At 38.3% G+C, this 22,313-nt stretch overlaps 1 non-coding gene across 1 annotated transcript; it reads right to left on the reverse strand.

The window, feature by feature from the left end:
* Positions 1–11,213: 11,213 nt before the first annotated feature.
* On the reverse strand, positions 11,214–11,350 carry LOC136225290 (small nucleolar RNA Z247). The gene has a single exon (XR_010687013.1). It is a non-coding gene; the product is annotated as a small nucleolar RNA Z247 (small nucleolar RNA).
* Positions 11,351–22,313: the final 10,963 nt, after the last annotated feature.

The raw sequence follows: 22,313 nt of genomic DNA on the forward strand, positions 1-22,313 counted from the left end.
TGTATCTTCTCTCTTTTAGATCTATCTTCTCTTTTTCAGATCTGCCTTCTCTCTCTCAGATCTGTTGTCATGGTGAAGAATTTTTATGAAGATTGAGAGTTTTGAGATCTATCTCTTCTCTTTTAGATCTTTCTCTCTCTTTTAGATCTATCTTCTCTTTTTCAGATTTGTCTTCTCTCTCTCAGATCTGTTGTCATGGTGAAGAATTTTTATGAAGATGGAGAATTTTGAGATCTATTTTCTCTCTCTCAGATCTATTTCTCTATTTTAGATCTTTTTTCTCTCTTTTAGATCTATCTTCTCTCTCTCAGATCTATTTCTCTCTTTTAGATCTTTTTCTCTCTTTTAGATCTATCTCCTTTCTCTCGCTCTCTCGGCTAGGGTTCATGGTAAAGCGTGTTAGGGATAGATCTAGGGAGAGGGGGGCTGTGGCCGGCGAGGGGGGGTCGGATCTGGAGGGGATTTGCGGCAAGGAAGGGGGCGGCGGCCTGGTGGTTTGGGGGCGAGAAGGGTGAGGCAGGTTTTGTTGGCGGCGAGCGTGCGCCTGGTGTAGATCGGGGCGGGGCGCTTGGCGGGGTGGAGGCAGGGGAATCCAGGGGCATCGGTACGGATCTCGTGGGCATGGATGGTGCGTCGACAGGGTTCTCGCGGGCGCCGCCCGTGCTGCTGGGGACGAATCTTTGCGATCCACAGACGGCAGATTCAGCAAGGTTGTCGCGGCTAGGTGCGGATCAATGGGAGATACGGGCGGCTGGGTTTTCTGATGTCGGGGGTAAGGCTCCCCCAATCTCGGGGGGAGAAGTGGGGTGGGGGTGCCTGGCGTAGGGCTATGCGCCGATAGTGCCGGGCACTGCCCAGGCGCTGCCGGCTCCTCGGCCGGGCAGTGGGCTGGGGCTGTCGGCGCAGTGCCTTGCGCGGGATCCTCTCCTCCGGGCAGTGAGGGGCAGGCAGGGGCTACGTCGGGGAGGCAGGCTGCCTCGGGTCTGGATGTTTCTAATAATTCGGGAAGGGTGGGTGTTGTAGGAGTAGCTCATGGGAAGACGGTCTCCCCCAGACCTAGGGTTCAGATGAGCGAGATTGGTAAAAACTCTTGGAAGGACACGGTCATGGGGGTGGCTGAGGAAGAGCCGGTTTTAGAGGAAGTTTTAATGGTGGGAGATTCTGATGATATATTCTCGGATTCTGATGAGGAAGATAATGGCCAGGAGGATCCTCTCTGTCCGGTCATTAGACTTTCCGCTGCAGAGAAGCGTGAGCTTAGAGAGAAGTGGAAGGTGTCTTTGATTGTTACTGTCCTGGGTAAGCGAATTAGTTTTAACTATTTTGCCCAAAGAATACAAGCGCAGTGGGCAAGGAAAGGTAAAGTCGGTATTACTGACCTGGAAAATGACTACTATGTCATTAAATTTACCAGGGTTGAGGATTATAATTCGGTTATCAAGGGAGGCCCATATATCATTTCCAATCATGTTTTGGCCTTAAGGCCTTGGGTTCCTAATTTTAATCCTCACGACTGTTCGGTTAACAGGATCTTGACTTGGGTAAGATTCCTGGGCCTTCCCATTGAGTACTACAGTGAAAACTTTCTGAGTAAAATAGGAGGTTTGGTTGGTAAGGTCCACCATGTGGACAAGACTACAATTGGGGCCATTAGGGGTAAGTTTGCTAGGGTATGTATAGATGTTGATCTGGCTAAACCTTTACTTTCAAAGTTCTGTGTTCAGGATAAAGTGTTCTTTATTGAGTATGAAGGTTTACATAACATCTGTTATGATTGTGGCATGTATGGTCATTCTCAGGAGGGTTGTTATAGAGAGGGTTGAGAGTAGTGTGCGGATTACTGGAGGGAACCAGGGGTATGAAAGGAACTTTGGTCCCTGGATGGTGGCAAAGAGGCCCGCTAGACGTAGGAATCAACCTGCAGTGGTTCACAATCGTCCTCCTGATATCAACACAAATTCTAAGTCCCTTTCTCCTAAAGCTACTGTTATTCCAAATGTCAAGGAGAAGCCTGTCCTCAAAGCTAGAAAGGAGGCTGGGGTTTCTTCAGTAGCCTTGCCTGGGTCCAGATTTGGGGCCCTGATGATTGAGGAAGTTCAAGAGTCGGGCCAAGATGAGAATCATATGGATTAAAGTATTCCAGGATTGGAGTCTGTAGATCCAGTCAAGAAGGTGGTTGAATCTGTGAACCCGCTTTTTGTCTCTAAGGATGAAGCCTAGGGGGGGACCCTGACCCTTACAGCTAGAAGGATGAAGAAATCAAATGAGGTTAGTATTCCTGTTCCTGGTATTGATCCTGGGATTGGGAAATCTATGGGAGTTAACAAAACTAATATGAAAAAGCTTAAAGGAAAACAAAAAAGTGGCCTTAACACTTTGGCGTTTCCAGATAAGAGGGGGCCTGGGGGTACCTCGGTAAGGCTCTCAGGAGCCCCTAGTAAATACCTGGCTTAGGGTAGGGGTGTGGTCAGTTGTCCTCCTTTCTATGGATTTGTTATTTTGGAATGTTAGGGGTGCGGCTAGCAAGGCTACCCGTATCCATATTAATGATCTTATTAAGCAGTTTAATCCATCTTGTTTTGCTCTTTTGGAAACTAAGATTAGTGGTGAGAAAGCAGATGAGGTGGTTAAGAAGTTTAAGAACTGGCACTGTGTTAGATCGGAGGCAACTGGCCGGGCTGGGGGGATTTGGCTTTTTTGGAGGCCAGATCGGATTCATTTTGATATTCTTAGCATGGATAAGCAGTTCATTCATTGTAAAGTGAGTATTTCCGGTAATACTCCCTTTTTTATTACCCTTGTGTATGCTGACCCTATCTTGTCTAATCGAAAACGGCTCTGGGAGGTTCTCTATTCTATGAGTGTCAGCATTTCGGAGCCCTGATTTGTGGCGGGTGACTTTAATGATATCGCCTTTATGAGTGATCAGAGAGGGGGATCCAATCATTATGTTAATCGCTGTCTGCATCACAAGAATAGTATGGATTTATGTGGGCTTTCCGATCTGGGGGCTTCTGGTCATAAATTCACTTGGAAGCGTAATAATACTTTTGTTCGATTGGACAAAGTCTACGCTAATGTTTTAGCTCTAACTTCCTTCCCCGAGTGCTCTGTGTTGAACCTCCCATTCCGTCATTCGGATCATTGTCCTATTTTGTTTAGACTTTTGAGAGGTAAGCATCCTAGGGGTAAGAGACCATTCCGGTATCAGTTGGCTTGGGAGTCCCATCCTAAGTTTAAAGAGTTCGTTCATGAGAGTTGGAGACCTCATTCGTATGTACTGCAAGCTACTGAAGGGTTCAGGAATAAGGTGCAGGGGTGGAATAGGAATGTGTTTGGGCATATTATCAGAAGGAAGAACACGTTATTAAAGAGGATGGAGGGCATTCAACGCAGGTTGGAGGGGAGGTTTGATCATAGCCTTGAGGGCCTCCTCAGAACCTTCAGAAGGAGCTGGAGGCTGTGCTTAGGCAGCAGGAGTTCCTTTGGTTCCAGAAGTCTCAGAAGTCCTGGATTAGAGATAGGGATCGTAATACCAAATACTTCCATCTCTCTACCCTGATCAGAAGGCAGAGAAATAGAATTGAGGCCATTAAGGATTCTAATGGTGATTGGGTTTATGAAGATGAGGTTATTCAGAACTTAGCCCTGGATTTCTACAGAGAGCTGTTCAAAGAGGAACTTGTTCTTTTGGAGAGGGCTCACTCTATTGCTACATTTCCTTTAATCAGTGAGGATTGTAGTCAGGAGGCCTTTCAACCTATTTCCCGAAAAGAGATTGACCAAGCTATCTTCAGCATTGGGGCTTCTAAAGCTCCTGGGATTGATGGTCTTCTGGCGGGCTTTTACCATAAGCATTGGGATGTCGTGAAGGAAGGCATCTATAATTTTGTCTTGGGGGTGTTTAGTGGTTCGAAGGATATTGAGCTGGTTAATAGAACCCTCCTTGTTCTGATTCCTAAGATTTATAAGCCTTCTTCCTTTTTGCATATGAGACATATCAGTCTTTGTAATGTTCTTTACAAAACTGTTACAAAGATTGTGGCTAATAGAATCTGTGGCATTCTTCCTGCGATCATTTGTCAGAATCAGGGTAGCTTTGTGCCTGGTAAACAAATGATGGATAATGTGGTGATCGCCCAAGAGATGGTCCACACGATGAAGATTAGGAAGGGGAGGAAAGGCATTGTGGCTCTGAAGCTGGATTTAGAGAAGGCCTATGATCGAATTAATTGGGATTTCTTGATGGAGAGCCTTGAGAGAGCTAGAATCCCGGACAGCTGGAGAAGTTTAATTAAGGTATGTATTTCTTCTCCTGTGTTTCAAGTTATGGTCAATGGGGATATGTCGGAGGAATTTTCCCCGGGCAGAGGAATCCGTCAGGGGGATCCTATGAGCCCTTTCCTTTTTGTTATTGCTATGGAGAGGCTCTCTCACCTGATTCAGGATGCGATTGATAATGGGAGTTTCCACCCTGTGGCGATCAACAGCTTCTGTCCCCATGTGACTCACTTATTCTTTGCAGATGATGTCCTTATCTTTCTTGAGGGTAATGAGGAGCAGTTGAGAGTCATTATGGATATTCTGGATTGTTTTTGTTCGGCCTCTGGGTAGAAGCTTAATATCCAGAAATCTAGGATGATGTGCTCTAAGAATATGAATCAGAGAGTCTGTAAGAGATTAAGTGATCTCTCAGGTATTCCTCTTACTGATTCTCTTGGGAAGTATCTGGGCGTTCCCCTCCACAGTGAGCGTGTGTCTAAAGGCTCCTTCAAAGAGACTTTGGATAAAGCTAATTCGAAGTGTGCCACTTGGAAAGCCAAGACTCTGTCTCTTGCTGGCCGCCTCACGTTAATTCAATCTATTAATTGTGCTGCTCCCAATCACATCATGCAGGCTTGTAAGCTTCCGGATCCTGTGCTTAATGATCTTGACAAGATTAACCGTAGGTTCCTGTGGGGGGAAGCTGCGGAGGGCAGGAAGATCCATCTTGTGTCTTGGAGTGAGGTTTGCCAGCCTAAAGATTCTGGGGGTCTGGGTATTAGGAAAGCAAAGGATAATAATAAAGTTTTATTAATGAAACTCCTTTGGCGTATGTGGCAAAACCCCTCCTCTCTTTGGGTTCGCCTCCTTTGTGGTAAGTATCGGAAAGACAAAATCTTCAGGGGCCCGAAAGAGAGAGTTGCTAATTGTTCCTTCCTCTGGAAAGGACTTAGTGCTGTGTTTGATGAGTTCTGCTCGGGAGTTGTCCTGGAGGTGGGGAATGGTAAGTCCATTAGTTTCTGGTTTGATAACTGGATTGGGGATAAACCGTTAATTGAGGTGTGTTCTTCCCCCCCCCCCCCCCCCCCCCCCCCCGCCTAGTGATATACGCAACTGGAGGATTGCCGATGTGGTTGACTCAGAAGGGGACTGGATCTGGTCAAAGTTTGATACTTTCTTTAGCCTTGAGACTCTCCTTAGAATGCGGAGAGTGAAGGTGAGTAATCAAGAGGAAGACTTGGATAGGCACTACTGGGCGCTGACTAACAATGGAGTTTATTCTTGCAAATCGGCCTTTGAAGCTTTCTCTCTCTTTAGATCTGATCCTCCCTCGGATGTGTGGAAGTCGATTTGGACCCTTAAAGTTCCTTTCCGTATTAGGAGTTTCCTGTGGCTGGGCGTTAAGGACAGGCTTCTTACTAATTCGGATAGGCACAGAAGGCACTTGGCTGATTCTGGAGCTTGCAGTAGATGCAGAGGCTATGTTGAGACTTTGTGCCATGCTCTTAGAGATTGCTCTAATAGTAAAGAGGTTTGGAGGAAAATTCTCCCACACCATATTTTCTCTTCCTTCATGGCACATTCTGAGGTCGACTGGTTCTCTGATGGTGTTAGAGGAAAGTTGCTTCCATACATGGAGCATGGTGACATTTTCTTTGCTATTATCTGTCACCAAGTTTGGAAATGGAGAAACGAGGAGATTTTTGGAGATAAAACTGTTTTTATGACAAACTTAGCTGATTTCTTCTCGAAAAAACTTTTCTCTACTATCGATAGTTTCAAAGGAGAGTCCCTTGCCAGAGCCTCTCAGTGTTGTGATGTCCATCTCGTGGGATGGAGCAGGCCAAGAGAGGGGGTTGTGAAGCTGAATACTGATGGTTCCTGCCTCAGTAATGGTAAGATTACGGTTGGAGGTGTGCTTAGAGATGCAGGGGGCGCCTGGCTTTCTGGGTTCTCTCAGAATTTAGGGTTGGGTTCTTCCTTTTCTGCGGAGCTCTGGGCTATTCTTACTGGAATCAATCTTGCTAAAAGGCTGTGTGTTAAGAGGCTCTATGTGGAGTCGGATAATTTGGAAGCAATCAAAATGATTTCTGAGAATCATTCTATGGGTCTTAACAGTCGCAACCTCATCAAAGCTATTAAAAGGCTTTGCTCCTCCTTTGAATTCGTAGAGTTCAGACACATTTTTAGAGAGTAGAATCGTGTTGTTGATCGCTTGGCGGCGGCGGGCCATGAAGGGACGTTAGGCGTTACTACCCTTCCTGTTTCCCCTAGTTTCATCTCTCCTCTTCTCTTAGAAGATAGGATTGGGGTTAGCTTCCCTATGCTAATTCCTGGGTAGTTTATTGTTGTTCGTTTTTCTTTTCCTTTTCTACCAAAAAAAAATTATTATTAATTGTAAACTGAGGCATTGTCGGAATGAAGCAATCTTTAAGGATGTTTCTCCTTCTATTCAGCACTCGAAGATCAAACTATTTCGAATGATTCGCGAGTCCTTTGCCTTTTCTAAAGGTTTTTGCTCTTCGTGAAGAGATGTTGTTATCTTATCCAGCCTTCTAGCTTCTCCTAGACTGCCTCCTGCTCCCAATATTATTCCGGTCCACTGGCTTAAACCTCCTCCGGGCTGGGTTAAAGTTAATATGGACGGCTCTGCTTTTGGCACTCCTGGCGAGGCTGGAGCGGGTGGGAGAAAAATTGAGCTCGCTTGGGAGAAAAATTGGCATCAACTTTGGGTTGAGCCAGACTCAATGTACATTGTTAATCTACTTAGACATCGTCCCATGGATGTGCCTTGGAGTATTCGACAAGCATGGTTGCACTGTCTCAGTATTTGCTCTAGGATAAATATTCTCTTTTCTCACATCTTTAGGGAAAGAAATAGAGTTGCTGGTGCTTTGGCAAAATTTGAAGTCTCTTCTTCAATGATCAATTGGTGGCCTTCCGCTCCTGATTTTTGCCACAGATTTATCAATGATGACATTTGTAATATTTCTCAGTTACGTTTCTCTAAACTTTTCTCCTCCCCTCTTCTTTTTGTTTGTTCTCCTTCCTCTCCTCTTGTTCAAACGTTCATTTTTTCCTTTTTTAATATATTACGGGTTTGACAGTTCTTGGGCCATGGGTGCTCACCCCGCTCTAGTTCTGTCTCGTCCCAATTTCTATAAAAAAATTGTAAACTGAGTATAAATAGAGGTACAACCATAGAGGAACCCTAGAGGATACATAAGGATAAGCTAGAATAACAGAAAGATATTACAACTGATTACATTAGATAAATACAATATAAACAAATATATTTAACATATAAAATAATAATAGAATTAGTTTGATTTGATTTGTTAATCCTTATCATGTCCCCTCAAAACGGTCGGCTAAGTGGAGAGATCGATTTTGCGAACCAATGAGACAAAAGTGGAGCGAGGAAGAGGTTTCATAAGAGCATCTGCAAGTTGGTCATTAGTCGATGTATAGGACACCCTTAGATTTCCCAATTGCATGTTTTCATGGACAAAGTGATAATCAAGAGCTAGATGTTTCATTTTGGAGTGAAAAACTGGATTTGCACTAACATAGGTAGCACCTGCATTATCACAGTAAATTACAGGAACAACAGAGGATGGTATTTGAAGTTCCTTAAAAAAATTTTGGAACTAAAGAATTTCAGCACTTGCACTGGCAACAGCTCGGTATTCATCTTTAGTAGAGGAACGAGCACGAGTTCGTTGTTTCTTTGAAGCCCATGAGATTGGATTTTTACCAAGATAAACAATATAAGCAGTAGTGGAGATATAATCATCACGATCACGAGGCCAATCCGCATCTGAATAAGCATGAATAGTAAGAGGTAAATTTTTATGAAGAACTAAACTTGTGGTGGATGTACCGCTTAAGTAACGAAGAAGACGCTTCAAAGCTTGCATATGATCTTCAATAGGACGATGCATATATTGTGCTAATTTTTTAATAGAGAATGCAACATCAGGACGGGTCAGACTGAGATATTGAAGACTACCAATGAGAGCATGATAGGTAGTTGGATCAGAAATTGGTTTCCCTTCTAATGTCAAAGGAGGATGAGTAGCCTGAGGTGTGGCGACGGGTTTGGCAGCATCCATATTAGCCTTGCACAAGATGTCAGTTATATATTTTCGTTGACTTAAAAATAAACCAGCGGGATAAGAGAGAACTTCCACTCTAAGGAAATAGGATAGGGGTCCCAAGTCCATGAGAAAGAAGCGAGAAGATATGTTTGTGATGAATTCTTCAAGAAAAGAGGAATTGTCACTGGTAACAATGATATCATCTACATAAACCAATAAGTATATGATTGAACCTTTTGAGTGAAGAATGAATAGAGAGGAGTCAGAGACTGAGTTCTTGAATCGCAAAGTAAGCAAAAACTGTCGCAACTCCTTGTACCAAGCCATTGGGGCCTGTTTAAGACCATACAGGGCCTTATTTAATTTGCACACAAAATTGGGATGAGTCGCATCAGTATACCCAGATGATTGAATGGTATAAACTTCATCAGATAAAGTGCCCTGCAAAAATGCATTGTTAATATCAAGTTGGTGTAAAGGCCACCCTTGACTGACAGCAATAGAAAAAATTAGGTGAACAGTTGTCGGTTTAACAACGGGACTGAATTTCTCATTATAATCGAGCCCGAGTCTCTGGTGAAAACCCCGTGCAATAAATTTAGCTTTATACTAAGTAATTTTTCCATCAGGGTCCCTTTTAATGTGAAACACCCATTTACAGCCTACTACATTTTGAGAGATGGATGGTGGTACAAGTGACCATGTGTTGTTGCGAACAAAGGCATTGAACTCTTAATCCATGGCCTTTCTCCACACAGGACTTTTTAGAGCTTGAGCAATGGTTTTGGGAATGGATTCAGAATCAGCTACTTGAGCATAAAGATTAGGTTTGGTAATAGGTTTACGAATATTATTTTGTAAGCGAGTAGTCATAGGATATGAGGAATGGATTGGTGAAGGAGGAGAGGACAAGGAAGATGAATTTGACAGATCATCGGAATTTGAGGTAGCAGAATCAAAGGAGGGGGTGAATTGACACTGTTGGCAGCAGAATGGGAAGCCGATAATGAGGGTGAATTTTTAGTAGAAGGTACAGACTGGGAGGAAGGGGAAATAGATGAATTTAGGCTGATTGGAGAAGATTGGGCGGTGAGTTTGGGACAGTGGAAGAGGAAGGTGAAGGCTGTGCAAGAGGATTGGAGGTAGAGATGGTAGGGAAATTTTTTTAAGATGAAGGGGCTGAAAATGAGGAAATAGAAAGAGATAGAGGGCACCACTATTCCAATAGAGTGTCAGGTGAGTATGTTGGAGTGCATAAATCAGAATATGGGAATTTATGTTCGACAAAATGAACATGACGAGAAGTGTATATTATGAGATTTTGACTCGAGGTAATAGTAAGCACTTTGAGTGGAAGAGTAACCAATAAAGACACAAGGAACAGATTTAGGGTCAAGTTTGTATTTGGTATAAGGTTTGAGCCAATGATAGTAAAGACAGCCAAAGTTGTGTAGCTTTTGATAATTTGGCAAGTTGCCAAAAAGTTTGAGATATGGGGAGGAATTTTGTAGGATTGGAGTTGGGAGACGGTTTATGAGATAAACAGCTGTGGAGCAATCATTTGTCCAAAATTCGAAGGGCATAGAGGCATGGGTTAAAAGGGCCAGGCAAGTTTCAATAATATGCCTATGATGGCGTTCAGATTGACCATTGTGTTGAGGGGTATGAGGAGGAGTAGTAAGATGAGAAATCCCATCAGTATCAAGATAACTTTTAACTGCTTTATATTCACCACCATTATCCGAGTACAAAGTTACAAGAGGGAGTTGAAAGAACTTTTCAACTAAGGCTTTGTACCGAATAAAAATGGCATGAGTATCTGACTTCCGTTTTAAAGGATAGAACCATATATATTTTGTGAAATGATCAACAAAAATAAGGTAATATTTAAAACCATCATGATAATAAATAAGAGAAGTCCATAAATTAGTATAGATGTATTGTAAAGGAGCAGTAGAGGAAATAGAAGACACAAAGAAAGGAAGTTTATGACTTTTATTGCAAAAGCAAGAATTACAGTATAGAGTAGAGATGCTAGAAACATTTAAATTATTTTTGGAGACTAGATATTTGAAAATTTTGAGAGATGGATGACCTAGTCTATGATTCCAATCAAAAGAATTGATTGTGGTGCTGGTGAAGACTCGAGGAACAATTGGCTGAATTTCATAAACACCGAACTTAACTGGACCCCGAAAGAGAGGTTCCCTGGTTTTCATATCCTTCACAAGAAAAGAGTGTGGTAAGAATTCAATAGAGACATTATTGTCAGCATATAATTGAGAAATAAAGATAATATTTCGGGAGATTGATGGTACATAAAGTACATTAGTAAGTTTAAGAGGAGATGAAAATTTTGAAAAGGTAAGAGAACCAATATGGGAGATATGTAAACATGTACCATCACCAATAATTTTCTCCTCAGTGTCATCGTAGGGTGCATGAAGGGCCAAATTCTGAAAATCATTGGTAACGTGATGGGATGCTCCACTATCAAGTAACCAAGTTGAATGAGATGATGGATTGAGGGCGTGAGCAACATGTGCTTGTGGGGAACTAGTTCTGTAACTAGGAGATGCAGCCCGATTATTGCTAAAGGAGGAAGCATGTGATGTTGCCTTGGGAAATAGTCGAGTAAAGAGGGAGCAGCGAGATAGAACATGTCCTTGTGTTCCGCACCACTGACATTTTCCCAAGAAAGGGCATGGCTGCTTGGTATTATTATTTGAAGGAGTTGAGAAAATACCAGCAGAATTGGGCCGATGATAATTCTGGTGTGGCGGATGAGAGGTGGCAGCAAAAGCAGCGGCGGGAAAAGAAGAGTCATAATGACTTTGCTTAATACTGAGTTCTCGATTTATCAGTTGCTCATGTAGTTCATCCAAAGAAATATGATTGTCTCTGGCATTAATAAACTCAATTACAGAGTTGTAATTAGTGTCGAGACCATAGAGAACGCGATCAATGAGATCCTCATGTTCAATAGTCTTGCCCAATAAAGCAAGCTGGTTTGCACAAGCTTTAATAGTTTGCATATATTCCGTGATGGTGTTGTTGCCTTTTGAGATTCGGTGAAATTGGTCTTTCAATTGCTTGATGTGGCCCCTACTGGGTTTGGCGTATGTATTTACAAGGATATCCTATATATCTTTGGTAGTTTCGGTATTAGAAATTAATGGAATAAGGGATTGGGAAAGAGAACCAACCAAGGCACCAAATAGAAGTTTGTCGTGTCGATTCCAGAATTTGAGGGCTGGATTTGATTTCTCAACCCCATTAATAATGATAGTAGCAGGAGGAGAGGGAAGACTGTCATCAACGAATTTATAGAGGTCATGCCCTATTAAAATGGCTTGGATTTGCAATTTTCAGGAAAGGTATGTGGTAGAGGTGAGCTTGATTGTCTTTGGGATGGTTATGAAGGTAAAAGGTTTGGTGGGATCATCTTTGTTTGGAATTTGGGAAGAGGATCTATTGTTGGCCATGGAGGTTGCGTGAGATTTGATGGGAGAAGATGAAGAGGAATTTTGGAAGAGAGAAAGAGGATCAAAAAGCTCTGATACCATATAGGGAAATTGAAGAAGTAATTATTATTGATTGTAAACTGAGTATAAATAGAGGTAGAACCATAAAGCAACCCTAGAGGATACATCGAGATAAGTTAGAATAATAGAAAGATACTACAACTGATTACATTAGATAAATACAATATAAACAAATATATTTAACTGATAAAATAATAACAGAATTAGTTTGATTTGATTTGTTAATCCTTATCATTTTGTTTACATTATATTTTATCGAGATCAGATTTGTCAGGTTATCCGAATAATATTTATGTAATTTTCATTTTCGTATAAAGGGTGTTTTCTCTGAAAGTATTTTTGTAATTTTCTTTTATTATATTTTTATGTAGAAAATTAATATTTAAAAGAAAATAGAAAATAGGAAATGGGAAGATAAATGCTAGAATGTTCTACAATAACGAGGAGTTAAAGGTGGTGGAGAGGAGAAATATTGTCGGTCCTAATAATTTAGGGGCCCTACGTAAAATAAGAAATCCCTTTAATAATAAAAAGTTTGTATGTAACAGTATTGAATTGATAAACTCTCAAGTACAACATTAGAAAACTATCGATTTTAATAGTTAGCATAATAAATTCATGTTGCTTACACTTCAACATAGATTGTAATTCTTTTGTATCTTAGATATAATATTGAATTTTAATGATAGTTTTATTTAATTTTTAGGTTTTCATTGTATTCTAATATATTTCTTAATTATTCTCTTATATTATTATTATTATTTAAAAGAATTGCAGTTAGAAAAAAATATGAGAATGTATAAATTAAAATCACTAAAAAGTTCTTACCAAAAAAAAAAAAAAAAAAATCACTAAAAAGTACAAAACATGTAGAACTTTTGAACATCGATTAGGTTATATATATGTGGAGCATAATAAATTCATAAGCAGTCAAAGTCAGCCAAGAACAAAACATTTTGCGTTTTTCTTAAAACGTTGGATATTTATTGATAAAACATACATCTCCTTCATTTGTGGAGCATAATATCGTGTTTTGTTCTTGGTTGACTTTGTTTCAATGGTTGACTTTGACTTTGTTTTCCACTAGGGAACTTGACACTGAGCAAATCAAGGAAAATCAAGCCTCTGATCAAAATCCTCAAGATTAAGCCTTTGACAAAACTGAAACCATTCAGGCCTCTGTTGCATCTCAGCAAGCCTCTGAGAAAGAAGATATCAGAATGGCATCTGCTATAATCTAGCAAGCTAATGAGCAAATTGAAACCATTATAGCCTTTGAGAAAAATATCGTTGATCCAAATCATTCAACTCTAAATTTGGATGCTCTAATAATAGAAGATGCTACTCTTTCCCCTAAGAAGAACAAAACTAAGGTTGTGGAGTTAACTTTTGATGAGCCATCATCTGCTAAAGCAAATACCTCTGAAGAGAAAAATGCTCAGTTTCCTGTCCGAGCCTTTGACCTCCTTCTGACCAAATCCACAGCTTATAATATGCATTCTCTTCATAAGGAGATAATGACAAACATTGTCAATAAGCCACTTCCTATTGAAAATCCAATCAGTAATGCTGAAGAAACATACCTGGTTGGCCTAAACTTCACAGCTGCTCCAACTCAGCAGAATCAAACTCATTCAGGCGATGATATCATTTCACTCGCTAAGACTACTGTGAGCGGCCGCGGAACCTGATTATCTTACTCTCTCGGGAGGGATTTCGGAAAATAGGATTCCATTTTTACATAACATTGTCACTCTCCGTCTTTAAGGACGATGCTAGGCGTGTCCTTCCCTGTGCATACATTCTTTTGCCTATTTCTCTAACCCATTTTATCATGTTTTAAAGCTAGATTAATTATTTAAGAGTCGCCACCCGAGTTTTAATGTTCGGGAACATGTCAAAAGTTTAGATGGCACACGGGCTCACAACATGCCACCTCTTCAGAGTTAGGTTCGTGATTTAAAAGGTTTAAAGGTCTGATTAATAAACGTGTAGACTTGTCTTTATTAAAATATCATAATATTTCTAATCCAATTTCATTTAGATATCGTTTTTACGTTCGAAAGCGACAAATAAATACTAGAAAGATAAAATTATTACATCAATTTCACAAATGGCACAAACAACCCTAATACATCAGATCTAGCCCTAGAAAATAAATCTATTAAACCTGCAAAACAGTAAACGTTAGCTGCAGGATATTGGGACCCGTCTTTTGGATTTAACTACGACACCGAACTCGATCAAATAGGACTCATTTAAACCTAAAATCTAGCAAACAGCATGCAATCATATCAAAGGGCTAATCCATTCATCTAACTAGTTTTAATATATTAATGACGAAAATAGTCTTATCATCCCAGGATTGATTTAAACCTCATTTAATTAGAAACGGTGAAATAGTAAATTTACCGAAATAAACCTAATATACCTGAACAGAAAACATGGATCTGCCTGTGTCCCTATCACCGATCTGACATATGGTGCCTGATCGGTAACAAGGGTAGCTGATCAAGAACCATGTAGGGGTGTTCATTGATCGGTTCGGTTTGAAAACCGAACCGAACCGAAATAACCGAAAACCGAATAACCTTAAAAATGAAAACCGAACCTAACCTAATAATAATAAATAACCGAACCGAATAATTCGGTCGGTTCGGTTCGGTTAAAACAAAATAAGGAACTTCGACTAATGTTTATAAATATATTTCGTATATATAGTGTAGGATAATTTCTTTAGATTTAGTTTTTTTTATAAATAAATTTAGTTTCAGTGGCTGTTATATTGTATCCTGATATTGTATTGAAAAAAAAATTATTGTATTATATTATATAATTAAAATATAAATTATAATTTATATTTAAATTAAATGAATCTAGGAGGAGTCAATGTTTATGTTTATGCTATGTGCTCCTGGATTCATTTAGATTTAGTATAAATCATTATACTATATAATGCAATAATTTTCTTTTAAGCCCTGTACAAATTTTATTATGTATTTATGAAATTTATTTGGATTCAAACATAAACAAAAAATAAATAAAGTTTGCTTAGTAACTGCAATTCTATAATATAATCCAATGCATATTTTCAGTCTCATCCTTTAATAATAAAAAGAACACTGATAAAAGAAAAAAACAGCAAAAGAAAAACTAAGCAGCTCCAACTTCAATGGACATCAATATTCCCAAAATCACTTGATCATTTCATCCAAACCTGAAATTTAAAAATTATTTGTAAATTAGTGGTATTTATAAGAACACACGAATTCAACAAGAACAAATATAACTTTTACCTATATGATGAAGAGCACCAAAAAAACGTTGAGCAACCAATAATATTTCGCACTAAATAGCTATCGTCTCTGAAATGTTGAACAAAAAAATTAATAACATATATTTTTTAAATAATTAATTGCAATAAATTAAACATACCAAACTCTCCAATTGGTAAATCTGAAAAAGAAAAAGAAAAAATGGATTAGTCACTAAGTAAAACAAATAACCATAAAAAAAAGAAAGTAAAAAAATTACCATCTTCTTGTCTTTGGATATCATCTATATTTTCCTCCACACTTGGTTTGTGAAGTGAGGTCCTCAACCAATCTTGAGCACATATTAAACCTTCTACAAATTTAGGAGTCAAAGAACTCCTAAATGGATCAAGAACTCTCCCTCATGTGCTAAATGCAGATTCTGATGCCACAGTGGATATAGAAAATGCCAATACATCTTTAGCCATTTGTGCAAGGACAGAAAACCTTTCAGAATTGATTTTCCACCACTTTAAAATGTCAAAATCTTCATGGTCATCTTGTACCACCTCACTTAAATACTTTTCTAGATCTGATTTACTTTCCCACTCCCACCATCTATTCTTGTCTTCTTATACTTTTCCCGAAGTAGAGGCCTTGTCCTTTTAACCGAAATCTCACTCGGATTATCCACTTGACTTTCACTAATTAGAGAATCGTTTACAACAGGCGTAGGAGGTACAAGTTTTTTCCTATAATCTTCATACAACTCAAATATTTCCTTTTTTCACATTTTTAAATAATGTAGCCCCATCAAATTCACCATACATTTCAATGAAAACATCTTCCATAACCTCAAGTTTTTCACGGGGATCAAGAATAACAGCAAAATAAATAAGCATATTAATTTTTGCAGTATCCCCCCAATATTTGTCAAACTTAATTTTCATTCTCATTCCCATTAAACTGATGTCTGCATCATCACTTTTTTGCCATTTTAATATTTCACCATATAGATGTGCAACCTCACCCCAAAAAGTATTAGAAGTGACATACAAAGATCCAGAAATACGCAAAGTAGCATCATAAAATTCTTTTAACATAGTACACAAGGATCTAACAACATCCCAATCACCAGAAAGAGGCACACCTTCATCTGCGTTCAACACTATAAAATGGATCATAATCACTCCCGTATCTCTCAAAAGCCCTCTCAAAATTTTGTGCAGTGTCCAACATTAGATAAGTGGAATTCCATCGAGTACACACATCTAGACACAATAAATTCTTGTTAGGAATTTTTTCAGCTTCAATACATTCTTTGAACTTTTTTTAACCTAGCAGGTGATTGCCTAATATACCTCACAGCATTCCTGATTTTTTTATAGGCCTAATTAATTCTTTCAATCCGTCAGCCACCGCTAAGTTAAGAATATGGGCAATGCACCGCATATGAAGGTATTTGCAATTTCCAATACAACCCTCCCAATTGACAAATTTCTTTTTCAAGTAAGCAACTGTTGTGTCATTAGAGCTAGCATTGTCAACTGTAATTGTGAAAACACCAATAATCCCCACTCAAGCAAACATGATTCAACATTCTTACCAATAGCATCACCCTTATGAGAAGAAATTGTACAAAAATTCAAAATCTTCTTTTGCAATTTCCATTCAGAATCAATGTAATGTCCTGTGATACACATGTAATTTAACCTTTGAATAGAAGTCCATGTATCAGTAGTGATGGAAATTCTTTGCTTATTAGCTATAAAATATTCCATCAACCTAGTTTTTTCATTCAAGTAAAGTTGATAAACATCACGTGCCACAGTGGTTCTAGAAGGAATTTTAAACTTAGGTTGAGCAGCAGCCATATGTTTTCTATATCCCTCATTTTCAACAAACTTGAATGGAAGCTCATCAACAATTATCATAAGTGCTAGACTCTCTCTACATGCTTTTTGATCAAATTTCCAAGTAGACAAATAACTCATATCAGTTTCACCATTACCCAATGCCAGCATAGGTTGTAAAGCTAACTGTTTTTGCCTAGTCTCAACACTATGTGGATTTTTCTTACATGCACGCATACGAGTATTCAATGTAGTGGTACCGTTCTTATATGGATCACAATGGAAATCTTTATCACAATAGTTACACTTGCCTTTTACATTGCCCTCCTTATCACTAAATTTAGTGAAATGACCCCACACTTTAGCTCTTGGCTTCATTGGCTTCCTTTTTGCTTTTTGCGTTGGAGCTGCTTCAGTTTGTTGTGATTGTGAAGCAACTTTTACTACTGGTTCAGTAGCTCCAGTTTGATTTTGAACTTCTTTAGACATCTAAATTAATTTTCATAATAAAACAAACAAAAGTTAGAGTTGAACATGGACTGAATTTAAATAAAACAGAGATGCATGGAACGAGTTTTTAAATAAAATGATTCGAGATCACTGTAAAATGAATTTAAATAAAATTCTTAAAATAATAAATGAGTTTGTATTACTAACCTTTTATTTAAATGATAAAAAAGATGATCAAATCTTGAGTGGAGAAAGCTTTGATAGAGAAGGACAATATACACTGACGTGAATTAGCATATGGAAAGAAGAGTTTGTAGATGAAGAGTTTGTGCTTTTTAATAATAGAATATTATTGTGATTATAGGCAATTTAATTTGTACAGTAAACGAAATAAAGAAGAGTTAGTTTTGATTTCAAAAACTATCCATGCAATTTAAATTTAAAATAAGAGATAATGATGGAAAAATCCAATTTCAACAACTTATTACTTGTTTATTATTAAATCTACAACTAACTAACTTATAATCAGTAACAATTAATTTATACTAACTAATAATTAATAAATCTAATTTCTAAATAAATTTAATTTAGTTCGGTCGGTTCGGTTAATTCGATAATTTTGATTTAAAAATCGAACCGACCGAAATTACCGAATTATTACAAAAAATAAAACCGAAACCGAACCTAATAGACTGAAAAAACGAACCGAAAAACCGAAATGCTTTGGTTCGGTCGGTTATTTCGGTTCGGTTTTTACACACCCCTAGAACCATGTCACCGATCGGTGGCTACCCTACAGGCATACCCTCTATTTACGTGTCAGAAACCCGAAACCAAGATGAAAGTTATAGAAAGATAAATAAACAAGTAGCAGGCATTAGGGATAGGCTTTTAAAACCCTTCAAAAGTTACCTCTAATGCGCTTTTCTAATTTATGGCATGTAGTAGGCCGACGAACACAAGATTGAGACTTGAGCAACAACCCAGACAAATGATAGCCCATTCCATTGTTGAGACCACTCTCCTACTGAACGAGTTGGCCAATATTAAAAGCCTTCTTCATACAGTAGCATCTTTGGTCTCTCAACAAGGTATTCACACCTACGCTGACAGAATGATTGCCATTCAAGTAAGTATGATCCAAAATATGTCAGCACTTGAGCACACAATATGCTTCATACCCTTTGGCTCTGCCATTCCTCAAAAGGTCTCAAACCATATTTCCTCTGAAATAAAAAAGATTGGCTCTGAACTTAACAGAATGAATGCTCATCTTGTCCAAACTGATAACCAATATCTTATTGGCTCTCTAACCGAAGCTCTTTGCCTTCTAACTATTAATAAGACTGCGATGGAAACTTTGGATAAGAAAGTCACATATGTCTATGATCATCACTAGACCATTAACCAGAACGTTCAATCAATCGCCAATCAGCATCGGACCCTAGACTATGCACTTCTGAATATTTATAAAAATTACGCTCATGCTCTTGCTAATACTTCCATCTGGAATGCTAAAGAACTTCAGTTAATTCTGAGTGAGATGAGTAAGAATGGTTCATTCTCTACTGAGGATCAACAAATGAGCAAGGAAATCTAGGGTAAATTATATACATGGTGTACAACTTTTACCTGGTTTCACACTTTGGTGTACAACCTTAAATTTTGCATATAAAATTGTACAACCTTTTGGTAACCTGGCACTAAAGTGTATAGCCGGTAATTATGACTAGTCAATATGACACCTCAACACTTTTAAACTTCTAAAAAATAAAAGTGGGTCCCACCTAATGTTAAATGACTAAATTTACCCTTAATTGTATTTTATTTTATTTTTTAATTTTCTTTCATATTAATATCCATATTCTCTCTTCTCTCTCCTGATTATTTCTTCCGTTTTTGCATCTTCCATTATCCTCACCACTACCGATTGTCCACTCACTCAACATGCCATCAATGTCAGTGGCTTCTGCTTCCGCCTCCACCTCTTCCATTGTCTTCACTAATGAGAAAAGGTAAGAATAATACCAGACTAATTTTATGACCCCAATCAGTTATACTGATGTTAAGGCATATGTTACCATCTTCATCCGTGATCTGAGCATCTCCAATATTGGAAAACAATAACTAAGAAAAACTAGTAGTTATGGAAAAAATGATAGTGGAGAAATTGGGAGAAAAAATGGTGGTGGTTTGCTATGAAACTGGGTTGTGAGTGAGAGCATCAACCATTAAAAGAGAAAAAAAAGTATATTGTCGATTAATTGGGGAAGAAGCACTTTCTTTCAATTTTCATGGAGCTGCTGCCTCCATTCTGACAAAGCTTCTCCATGACTAGCTGATTCAAAATGAAGAAGCACTACACGATGAGATAGAATTGATGCCACCAGTGATTGTGTTATTGAGACCACGACGATGGTTTTTTGCTTATTGGGACTGTTTTCACTCAACAGGCAGTGGTAAAGACGGTGGTAAAGACGATGGAAGAGGCAGAGGCAGAAGTAGTGAAGACGATGGAACAGGCGGAGATGAAGATGATGGAAGAGGCAAAGGCAGAAATGGTGAAGATGATGGAAGAGGCAGAGGCGGAAGAGGGAAATAGGGGAGAGAAAAGATGGATATTCACATGAAAAAAATAAAAAATAAAAGAAAATACAATTAAGGGTAAATTAGTCATTTAACATTAGGTGGGATCCACTTTTATTTGTTAGGAGGTTAAAAGTGATGAGGTGGTGCGTTGACTGGTCACAATTACCGGTTATACACTTTAGTGGGAGGTCAACAAAAGCTTCTACACTTTCAGGAATTTTCACATGCACCTTAATGAACAAGTGAATTTGCTCATTCACCGATAGATATAGGCTTATTAAATCTAAGCCTCATGATGCTTTGAATCTCCACCTTAAGATTATAATAAGCCTAGATCTAACGGTGAATGAGCAAATTCTACATGCTCATTAAGGTGCATGTGATCAAGACTATGTACACTTTTATGTGCAAAATTGAAGGTCGTATACCAAAGTGTGAAATGGTGCAAGGTTTGTACACTATATATATAATTTATCCGGAAAATCTATGTTGGCTTGAATAAGATCAATCGGCGTCTAAGGAACTATAATGAACAACTAAATGCTAGAGTTGTTCCTGGCTACACTAACAAACCTTCTTCCTTAGTTAACAAAAAGGGGGAGAAAGAATCAGAGAAGAACACACACCAATAAGCCTCCTTTTTGACCAAACCTAAGGGTAAATTACATACGTGGTGTACAATATTTGTCCTATTTTACACTTTGGTATACAACCTTCAATTTTGCACACAAAAGTGTATAATCTTTTGGTGACCTCCCACTAAAGTGTACAACTAGTAATTGTGACCGATCAACGTGAAGTCAACACACCACAACAACAATTTGACCTCCATAAAAGTCAAAATTACCGGTCAATGCAAAGTCAACGTGCCACATTAGCAATTTTGACTTTTATTGAGGTTAAATTACTAACGTGGTATGTTGACTTTGCATTGACCAATCACAATTACCGGTTATATATTTTAGTGGGAGGTCATCAAAAGGTTGTACACTTTTGTGTGCAAAATTGAAGGTTGTACACTAAAGTGTGAAATATGACAAAAGTTGTACACCACATATTTAATTTACCCCAAACCTAAGAACCCTCCAATTAGATTTAACATTAAAAAGTAGGCTCTAGATCTGTGTAACTAGGAAGATAGATAAGATGTTAAGCTTTATATGTTTTATTTGATACTCTTGTACACTATTTTTAATTAATACAACATCTGCTCAATTAAATGCTTCTGACTCTAAATTATTATTGCTTACTCGTGTTCAATACTTTATTACATTAACACTGCCATGCTCAAATAAATTAATCCAGAACTTTCAGAAAATAGTTAAACACATACTTACATCAAACTCTGATCATAACCTTGTATATCTGATGTATGTTTGCCTCTTATACTAAATATGTTAATTTCTTAAGCTTTGAACCAATTTTTGCTATTGAATGTTTTAACCCTTCTGAGTGTTTTCAAATTAGCAAAATTAAGTAGCGCAACACCTTATGGGAGAGTATCCAGAAGCAAGAGTAAGTTTATCAATTATGGGGGAGTAAGTGAAATCTATTCTCTTCTCTGAAATATTTTGTTACCTTCAAAAAGGGGAGATTGTTGAAACACAATTTCTATGAGTTTTTTTTATTATGACAAAAATAATTATTAAGGAAATTAGATTCTCAAAATATTTAATTTCAAAATTGAATTAAGTTTGATTTATGCTAATCTGTTTGTTAAGTGTTGATTTAAATCAAAGCATAAATTTAAAGACAACTGAAAAGGCCTTAAGACATTAAAGTCCCAAAGCTTAAGTCGATCTGGCTCAAAAACCAAAAGTCAGATCCGAAACCAAAAGCCTATTGATAGACAAGTCAATTCTGGCATTCCAAAAGAAGCAAATCAACAAAAGACAGAAGGCCCTATCATATAAACGTCTATCTCTATCACTCATTTTAGGAAAGATTCAGACTAATGGTCTATAACACCAAAAGTCAGAAGACGATCACTGGCGCGATGCTCAATTGTTGACAGCAGACTGACTTTGACAACTTTCCTCTTATGGATAAATTGGCACAGTGGTCAAAAGCACATCAGAAGACAGAAGAGATAAAAGACTTTTCCCTCTAATGTCTGGTTTGAATTTCAAACGGTCTTCCTCAAAGTGCTCCACTATAAATACCAAGCCAAAAGTTCATTTTCACACAAGTATCTTCAGGCGAGAAAGAGATAAAATCTTCAAGTAAAAACTAGAACAATATTATAATACACATTCAATA

Source organism: Euphorbia lathyris, chromosome 3, assembly GCF_963576675.1.
Source record: "Euphorbia lathyris chromosome 3, ddEupLath1.1, whole genome shotgun sequence".
NCBI classification, from domain to species: Eukaryota; Viridiplantae; Streptophyta; class Magnoliopsida; order Malpighiales; family Euphorbiaceae; genus Euphorbia; species Euphorbia lathyris.